Source organism: Zonotrichia albicollis, chromosome 6 (assembly GCF_047830755.1).
Source record: "Zonotrichia albicollis isolate bZonAlb1 chromosome 6, bZonAlb1.hap1, whole genome shotgun sequence".
In the NCBI taxonomy this organism is placed as follows: Eukaryota; Metazoa; Chordata; class Aves; order Passeriformes; family Passerellidae; genus Zonotrichia; species Zonotrichia albicollis.
In genome coordinates this window covers 30,825,020-30,835,150 of record NC_133824.1, presented here as the reverse complement: position 1 = coordinate 30,835,150, position 10,131 = coordinate 30,825,020, and the positions used below count along the sequence as shown (strand labels likewise).

Sequence of the window (10,131 nt, the reverse complement as noted above, 5' to 3'; positions counted from 1 at the left end):
GATACAGGTGAATATATAAAACTAAGAACTAAATTAAAAGAGAATTAGAAGTCTAAAAGTTAGAGGCCCTCGTTCAGGTAAGCATGCAAGCACGTGTGTGTTCCTACTCAGGCCAGTATGAATATAACAACTTAAGCACTGAACTGGATAGGAATGTTTCTGGGGGACTCTAAGGAGTGAGAATGCAATGCTCTTCTTGTGTCAGAGCATCGCTGTTTTTCTGAACTCATACACTGGTTATCTTAAAACCTGTGTTTGATACTATCTTGTTGGATTCTTAATGAAACTTTAATCTAGTTCTTATTTAACTTTCTCTTCGTTTTTTAACAGTAGCTTTAAAGAAACATCATGTAATATGTGCAGATTCATTCTACAAATTGTGTATAAAAAGAAAATCAGCGTATGAAGCCTACCATGTAAACAAATAAATAGAATTATTTCAGTACTTATTTACTGAATAGTCCATAGTTCTAGGACATGTGGATTATTCTGTAAATATGTAATCATAGACTACTTTATTTGATGGCCTATTTTAGCAGTTTCTCTGGAGTTAGAGTAGGCTGTCACATATACATACTTTTAACTTTTTAAGATTGGATTTATGGGACCTACCATCATAACTTCATAGGAAACATTGTGATTCACTGTGTAGATAAGCATTTGATATGATTTGGTTTTTTCAACAGCTAAAGTGATTTGTGATTAAAAAAATATTAAACTTACTTGGCAATAGACAGTTTTAAAAATAATCACTCTCTAATGGTTTGCAGAAATAATTGCCAAATCAAAGAGATCAGGAACTGATTTTTTCCACAGAAATGCCTCAGAGCTCTGAGATGCAGTGACAAATGGTGTCTAAAGGTAAACTTAACACAAATACAGTATTTTTAATATGCTTGGCCTTGATGTATTAGTTTTAGTTAACTTCTACATTTGGTAACACAAGACTATCTGTAAAACACCAAAATGTGGATGGTGGATCCATACAGTGTTGCAAATAACTTTTAGTAGAGAAAACTGAAACACAGGAGATGCAGTGTGTTTAGGATGCCAGTCTGAATGATGGACTATGTCCTAGTTATCTGCAATTATGAAGCTGCCACTTACCTTCTCAAAGTCTCTGGGTTTTGCTAAAATGCTGTTTTTCAGAGAAGGCAACCGTCAGTAAATTATGCAAACCTCTTATATTGAGAATGATACATGAAGAAAGTACTCTTGAATAGTTACATAATTGTATGAAAGCTGTAATCTTTTTTCCTTTAAGTGCATGTAAAGGTGAGTGACTACACCTCCCACTTGTTAGAGAGGGAGAGATTTGTTTACTTTGTTTCATTGGTGTCCTAGCATAGTTCATCACAATTGTACAGACTTATATAAATAAACTTGGTTTGTTGGTTTAATAAGGTTGATTGTTTATCCCTTGATCTGAGGTGCTAAGGGTTCCTGTCTGGATCTTTTTTTTTCAGAGACTGACAGTATTATATTTAATAGTAATATTGTGAAATAATTCATGAAAAGTAAGCCCTCTTTCTTTGCAAGAGCAGCTGTTGACTCCTGGATCACTCTCTAACATCTGGAGTTGGTCCTTATCACTAGACTCAAATGGAGCCTCTTGGAAGGTTAGTTCACTTGCACCTCTATTGCATCTCACTTAAAACAGACTTTGCTTGTCTTGTAGAAATCCAGTCTACTTTTGTAATCAAAAATGCTAAAGCATATAGCTGAACTTAAAGAAGCTACTGAGTAAGGTGAAGCAAGATTTCTCAGGAGCGCTCCAGGTGGAGTGTGAGAATGAGACACAACAGGCATAATTTGAAACAGGGTAAGCTCTGCCAAGATGTAATATTAAAAAAATTACCCTCAGGACAGTTAAACAGTGAACTAGGTTGCCTGAGAGATTTTTCTGTTTCTTTTGGAGATTTTCCTCCAAAAAGAGAATGGATTGTGTTACTCATGCCTTAATCTAGCAATCTTGTATCTTACCCAGTTTTGAGAAGGAGCATGGGTTGGGGATCACCCTGAGCTCCTTTCTGATCTAAATTAATGTACGAGTCTGTAAGTAATTTTGTACTTTCTCCAGTTTTGACTGTCTTCCCTGCAAGTACTGCCTCTGCCCCATCCCCTTTTCAACATGCAAAGTAATGTAGTACCCAGAATTTTTCTCACAGACATTGTGGCTTAGGATGAGCAGTGCAGGATTTCCCAACACATCCTTTCTGAGACTCCCTGGTTGTGGGCACTTATAGGGTTCCTGCTAGGGCTGTCTGTGAAACAAGATTGTTCCTAGAAATTAAGCACTGAGCAGTCTGGAAGACTTGGCCTGGAAGTTTGAGCTAAGAGCTGTAACTGAGATTTGCTTAGCAAAGTGTTCCTTTGTGAATTGTAAATTGAGTCATTAAGCTACTGATACCTATGCGATCTTACTTTCAGCACAGTTGTTTATTCTTTTAGAGAGAAATGCTTAAGTAGCCAAACAAATAGGTTTGTTTTCTTTTTTTTTTCCATCTTGAACTCACTGGTTTTACCTTACCACCATCAAAAATTGCTTCAGATTTTAGATCACCTCTACACTCAGTAGCTGAAGGAATCTCAAATGAGCAATTTCTTAAGTCTATTGTGTGTGGAATTATCTGGGTAAAAAACCCCAAACAAACAAAACCCAACCACCAACTTAGGTTTCTGCTTGTTTAGTTGGACTGTGGGGCTAGTAAACACGGAGAATTGTAGTGGTAATATCTTAAACTTCTACAGGCAGCTCTTTGGAAAGCCAGCCATTCAATATTTGCTTGGGGTTCTTTCTGCCTTGACATGTATCAAGATTTTAAAGGTTCCTGTGGCCCAGCTGTGTCAGGCCATAATAGGTAGGCATTACCTGCGTAATTCCAGCCTTTGGAGGGAGACTTGATTCTTTTAATTTAGCATACTTCTTTCTACTGAGAAGAAGTAGTATTCAGCTAAGAGAATGAGCAGTTAAAGAAGGTCATTTAAAGTAGGAACTTCTCAGAAATAGCCAATATATTGCCATTACCTATCAGTAACAGAAGGCAGGGTGAGTGTTGATAGTACTTAGGATGATGTATCTGGTATTTTATATGAGACTGCACGTAGACTGTGTGTAATTTTGGGGTTCCCCAGTTCAAGGAAGATTTCAGCAACCTGAAACAAATTTAGTGAAAGGCCACTGAGATGATCATGGATTAGGGCTTGTTCAGCTTCTTCCAAGAAGGTCAAGCACTGTAATAGTGTATTAGGGCTGTTAGGAACAGGCCATAAGCTTGGTGCTGAGTCTGCAAAGCCTGCAGGGCCTGAGGAGGAATATCATGCTTCTCCTTATGAACTTTCTTCGGCCTGTCTGTATCTTTGTTTTACTGAGCTTTGCTATAACAATTTCTATAACTGGCCAGGTGTCTGTTGTTAATTTCTTTTACTTCTGTTTGCCTTCAGGTGGTGCAACAAGAGTTTTAGATATGGAAGAGTATTAAGCAGGTATCTTATGTGCAATAAGACATTTATGACCAAAATAATGATGTGGAGAGAAATGCAGGCATGTTATATAATAGCAGGCCTTTAGAATAGGAAACAAAGGATGTAGAATAGAAGAGTACAGATTAATGATGGGGCACACGTGGGGAACTGGAAACCCCATAGTTCTGTATTGGTGAGTGGTTACTCACCAACAGTCAAATATAGGGGTGGAGGGGAATTGTTTCCTTGTTTGGGTTGTCGGGTTTTTGGATGTGGTTTGTTTTTTAGTAGGTTTTTTTCCTGATTTTGTGATTGGTTTGTTGGTGGGGTTTTTGTTTGGCTTGGTTTGGTTGTTTAAGGCAGAACAAGAACTGGACAAAATTGTGTTTAGGAAGTAACAGAAAAAAAAATTACATCTAACATATGTGAAGGGCTCATATATATTTGGATCTGAAGGCCAATAGGGAAAAATAAAGTTGTAAAGGCATGTTAGCAAACATAAAAACTACCCCAAGTAGATCCTAGAGGGAGGAACAAGACAGCAGCAGCATATTCCTCTCAACAAAGGGAGGAATGCTGATAGCTTCAAGTTATCTTTTCCAGCAGTCTGGAGATGTTAACTTTGAGATGCAGAGTAACAATAATGAAAATAACCCCTGAAAAGGAGGGAAATGGAGAAATGTGTCTTACAAGTTTATTATTGCAACTTCTGTGTGAAAATACACAACCTGCACTATTGTTCTTTTCCTGTAGTAATTACATCTACACTAATAGACTAACTGGGTTAAGCTTTCCATATGTTAATAATAAATTCTTAGCTTTACTTGTATATATGTTATGCTTCCTCTTAACCCATAAACAAAATCTTCAGTGTAATAGAAGATGCAACTTCAGGAGGAGCTAATAGCAGCCTTCCAGTGAATGTGGAGAGGTGGTCAGGAAAGTGGTCTGCTTTTTACTGTTGGGGGTTCTGGGAGAAGCAGAGACAATGGTACAATTTGAAACTAGAGATTTTGATTAAAGGTGGTGGAGTTCTTTTATGAGGACAGTGAACAGGCTGCCCAAAGAGCTTATCTTTGGAGGTTTTCAACTGGATAAAGCTGGAGCAATGTGGCCTTGGATCTGATCCTGCTGGGTGTAGGAGGCTAATCTTGGGGACCTCCTCAGGTCCCTTTCAATCTAAATTATACTATGACTCTATTTACAGTAGATTCTAAGTGAAGCCTGAATTTACTTTGCTGTAGCTTGTCTGTTTTGTAGTGAAACTGCTTAAAGAAAACTGATAGGAGTTACCCAGCTTGCCAAACAGGACTTGGCTGTTTGCCAATAAGTGATTTCTATGAGGTCTGGCTTCTCTAAATACACAGTGCACATAAGTTTCTTAAGTTTTGTCTTTTAACTGAATGCAAAATGTAAAGCACAGTTCTGTTCCTGTAGCCCACTGCTGGTGTGGGCAGCAGCTCTCTCTATATTGGGAAAATACTGGAACTTAACAACTGTCTTTCTAAATTCTGTGTGCTGCATTCCAGCAGTCTGTGGATTGTTAAGTGTATTTTCTGTAGAGCAAATAATTTACCTAAGTGTGATTAAGTTGCATAGAATGTATTTTGGGTAGAATGTACTCTGCGTCATTAACTTAGCATTCTGTCTTCAGTACTGGAACATGAGTAATTATTTGAAATGAAAAAGAATTGTTTTCTTAAGTGCTGTCAAAGTGTGAGGGGGATACTTTAAGGGACTCAATACCCTTAAGCAGCATGAAGCAGGGGAGTGTATTAAGAGTGATAGTTATGGAGGGGTGTTCTTTGTGGTTTTTTTTTTTCTTCATACCAAGCTTTAGAAAAAGATTTGGTTTGATTTCTTGGTGTGTTTGATTGTGACAACTGCTGATGTCTAATTCCTGAAAGCTATCAGCAGACCCTGCTCCACTAAAACTCTTTAGATGACATTCTGAGCTTCTGTCTTTGAACACATTTGTAATCACCTGGCAACAGAAGAAACACTTAGCCATAAGGAGGGTGGGAAAAGAGTGGTGGTAGCCTGGAAACCTAGGAACCTCTGGTACATGAGGAAGAACACTGTGCAAATTTAAAGACAAAATATGTTGCTTTTTGATGGTTAGCCTTCCACTTTTTCCGAATGTGGAACCAGGTTTGAGTGGGGCACATTGTTTTCACCCATATTACAGACAACCATCATGCAGGAAGTAATTTTCTAAAGTTATTTGTAAGAAACAATAAAGTTTTGAAATTGGTCAATTGGGTAATTAGTAGTTACTCATACAATGCTTGCAAGCAACAAGCAACATCCCTGACTTAATTGAATGTGCATAAATTATTGTGGATTCTGCACAAGTTTATTTGGTTTTAGTAAATGTATACAATTTTGCTATATGAGAGCTATGGTTTTTGAGTACTATTCTGGAGAAATTAGAGTTGGTCAGTACAGAAACCCATGATCACAAAAAAAGAGAAAGGGAAGAAAGCCATTGGCAAAAAAACTTGCTGGAAGTCTCAGGTTTATGTCCTAAATCTCACATTAACATTCAAGTAAAAACTTTGTATTTCCTCAGTTTTCCTGAAGCAGTTTTTTTTGTTATTAAACCTCTGTCAGCTTGTTCTGCAGAAAATACCAGGGTGGATAGGGTAATAAATTACACTGCAGATGAGTTACTTTGTCAACTTGTTAAAGACCATGTTAGACAAGATTCATAAATGCAGCTTAATGCTAAGTGAGCACTGGAATGGAAATAAAGAATACAGGTTATTTTCTGGCATGAGTATATATGTATGACGACCAAAAGACATCAAGTCTTTGGGGAGATTGAATTTATGATTCAGTGGGTTGAAGGAAGAAGCAGTAGAGTAAAACATTAGAGGCTGGGTGTGATCTACCTTTGTAAATGGCATAAACAAGATCACAATGCCTTGTTTCAATGTGCCTGCTCCAGGAAAGAAATTCAAAATATCTTTGCTTTAGGGCAGGGAGGGGAATATTCAAACAGCCATAAAATGCGCCCTTAAACAGATAAAATTTTATGTGAGACTCAAGATGATTTGGGCTTTATTGAAAGTCCGTTCTTGAATCGTTTGTTGGCTCTCCTTCAAGACTACAGACAAACATGCAATTGCCAGATACCCCACCTGGCATGCAAGAATATTTGCCTGGAGTGTAACAGTGTAAGTGGTGTCTACTTCATCCCTTTGTAATTCTTCCTGTGGTATATCTGCCAACAGGTAACTTGCTTCCATTATTTTTCGTAGTGAAATTGCTGTGTAACAGCTCAGCTCCTGAAAGTAGCCACATGGCAATCAGTTTTCAGGCCGTATGCTGGAAGCGGAAGGGATTTGAGCACCACCACCTTAGCAGCTGTTGTGTGGCTCTTTGCAGACAGGGCAGTTATAGTGAAATTGTTGCTGCCCAACCGACTTTTTGTACTGATTAATGCTACAGAAATTAGAGCAAAATTATTGCTTATATCCCACGTGTGCTTTAGAAGGTTACCATGAGAAATTACAGCTTCTCCCGAGAGTGGTGCTAATGCGATGTTTTTTCTGACTGCAGTTAGCACAAGCTCTCACTCAACAGTCAGTTTAATGTAGTCTTCCTTGGTTGGGGGAACAAACTGATCTGTGACTAGAAGAAGCAGATCATATACAACATATATACTTAAAAGGTAAAAACCCAGACTGTTGTTTCATGCTTTGCTCTTGAAGACTTCTCAGTTGTCGAAAACAGAGAGTAGCTATTTTTACTGTAATAAATCTCTCTCCCAGAAATATTATAAGGGACTATGGAGGCAAATTGGTTTTCCACTATTAAAGAAAACTTAAATGTTGGAATAACTGCTGTCTTCATCTGAGAAAGACTAGATAAATTTCAAGCACAAAGCAGTTACTTTCAATTTTGAATCAAGGTTAGTTAATTATTAAATTGGTTATTGATTTTTATTTCCATTGCAAACTTCCGGAATATTTTCTCAAATGATCAAAGGTAAGAAGTTGAAGATAGCAAACTATGATAGCCAAACTTGAGGTGAAATATAAGCTGAGTACCATTTTAGCATTTTGTAAAATCCTCTTCTAGCTCTACCCCTGGTAAAGGATTTGCTATGAGGAGTTCTGCAATTTAGCTTAGCAGCCAAAGTCTGGAAGTGGGAATGAACTTTCATAACAGCATGGGGTACATAGTCTTTAACAAACACCTTCACTTTGGGCTAACATCCCTCTAGTGCATAACAATGAAGAGTTTTTAATTTTAGAGCATTACGATTACAGAGTGTGCTCTTGGGTTTCCTGTCACTGTGTTGCCTGTTTCAGCTAGCACAATCTGTTCACAGCAGCTAGTGCTCTTCCAGAGGCAGATAAGAGTACAGAGGGGTAAAAATAGGTTGTATCTTGAAACACTTTTGCGTTGAATGCCCAGAAGCCTGAAGACATACAGTCCCAAATGTTATATTATGGTCTATTTAACCAGTGTTACAATGAAAGGGAAGACTCTGTGGGAAGCAGTGGGAACTGGATGGAGTCCTCATGAGGAATATTTTTACTCACAGGTGACTCGAATTCCAAAGTCACAGGGCAGGACTCTTCCTGTGGTTATTTTTTTGTGTTATTTACTAAAAGTGAAGGCAGAGCTCATTGTGGACTGCCACACACTAAAGTTTTGACTTACGGGCAGAGATAGCCTGGTTAGTTCCTCAGGTCCTGCTCTCTTCAAAAAGTGATGCATAAAGAGATCCACTGTAATCTACCATAAAGTGGCTCATCACTCATGACAAGTTTGGTGATGCCTGGTTAATAGTAATAATCTTTAGTTATTACTATAAAATTAGAAAGCATTTAAATTCTGAAGGATTATTGTCCCTCTGTTTTTCTTTGCTCCTGCTCATGAACTTCTGCCTTGAGTAAATTCTTCAGTTTATCACACCTTGCATATTTATATGTTATATTAGTTCCATTTGCTGCAGCCCCTTTTCAAAGGGAATAATGATGCTTGGAGGTAGAAACTAAGTTCCATTGATTCCTATAAGTTTTAAGATAACCCATTTGCTGGTCTGTCTTAACATAAATATGTCTCAGCTAACACTATTTTTCAAAGCAGCTGGGTATTTTTGGCCTGCGTTCTTGGGGATGGAAGCAGATGGTCACAGCAGAACAACAGATGTTTTTTCAGATGTTAAAGTAGGGCTGAATTGAAGTGAGAGTTTGACAAAAATACAACAAATGTGATCTGAACCCCAGCCTTGAAAGGAGAAGCTGGCAGAGTGGGCTGTCACAGAGCAAGTAGTCCAGGCTGCATAAAGGTATTTCTCACTCTTCGTCTCTCAGCATGGCCTGTCCCAAACACCAAAGATGTGGTGCTGGGGCTGCAGTGCCTGGGCAGCAAAGAGAATGAAAGGCAATGCCTCAAAGGCAAGCCCATTCAAACGTGAGAGCTGTGCTTCTAAAGCAGGGCCTGACTCCATTTGTGGTCTCTTGGCTTGTCTTTCCAGTTCCCTGAGCTCAGGGGAGCAGGGAGGTAAAGTTGCTCCCGAGCATGCTGAACAGCTGCCACAGCTCAGCAGCATCTCCTAAGCACCCTTCTCCAAATGGCTGCATTGGCTTTTTGCCACAAGCTTGTAATAACACAGCTGTACCTGATTAGGTTCTGGAAAAAAATGTGTATGTAGTTTACTATTGCCTTTGTTTTCTTTATTAAAAAAAAAACCAATATTTATGCATACTTCTATTCTTAACTTATTACCAAGCCTGAAAATTAATCCTGTGGAAAAACCAAAACGGTATTGTAGAAACTCATTCAGTATTAAAAAGAACTGATTTGTCAAGTTCAGGGAGTCATAGCACCATTCAGCCATGGCAGGGAGCTGTGGTAACAACCCATTGGGCAACACATTCAGATATTATACTTTTTGCAAGTGAAGTGAGTGACAACATTTGACCCTGTTAGGGTCAAACCCTGTTTAGGAGCCAGGCTATTGTTGCAATTCTAAGTGCCCTTTTAGCTCTAGCATTGAACAAGAACAGCAAAAGGTGAATCTCCTGAGGGGTTTCTCTTGGTGTGGGAGGACTAAGACTGTAGTCTTTGGATGTGAATAAAATTGTTTCGTTTCCTTGCGTGGCTGTGGAAGGAGCTAGTGGCTCACTGGCTGAACAGGCTGAGATGGTGCTCTAGCACCTGTAAAAATGTTTACATGCTCTGTTTTGTCTCATTTATCCCAGACTTTATCTTCAGACATGAACAAAGCTAAGAGAAAATATTACTTGTTCACAAAGAAGTACTTAGATTAGAAAGAAAAAAGAGAAGGAGCCCTTGCTTGTCCTGGTATAATACTTAAGGTGAAATTTCTTGTTCTAGACAGTAGCAGATCATGAGGCTACAGAGCTAACTTGCATCAGATGAACACTGCATTCAGTTTCCAGGAATTAAACTAACACTGCTAAAACTGGTAATCAGGACAGAGAGACAAGGGTTTTGTGGAATCTTTGCTAGTCTCTTTGTGGTCTTGAAATTGATTTGGGATTCATTTAAAAAAAATGAAACAGAATCACAGAATATGCTGAGTTGGAAGGGACCCAAGAGAACCAGTGGATCTGACTCCTGGCCCTGCACTGGACCATCCCTTGCAAGGATCTCTAAAAAAGTAAAGACATCCTGTACGGGGCA

At 38.6% G+C, this 10,131-nt stretch overlaps 1 long non-coding RNA gene across 1 annotated transcript in view; it reads right to left on the bottom strand.

The window, feature by feature from the left end:
• Nucleotides 1–10,131, bottom strand: part of LOC113459438 (uncharacterized) — a 57,035-nt gene that overhangs the window by 1,030 nt on the left and 45,874 nt on the right. The gene's annotated exons all lie outside the window — the stretch shown is intronic.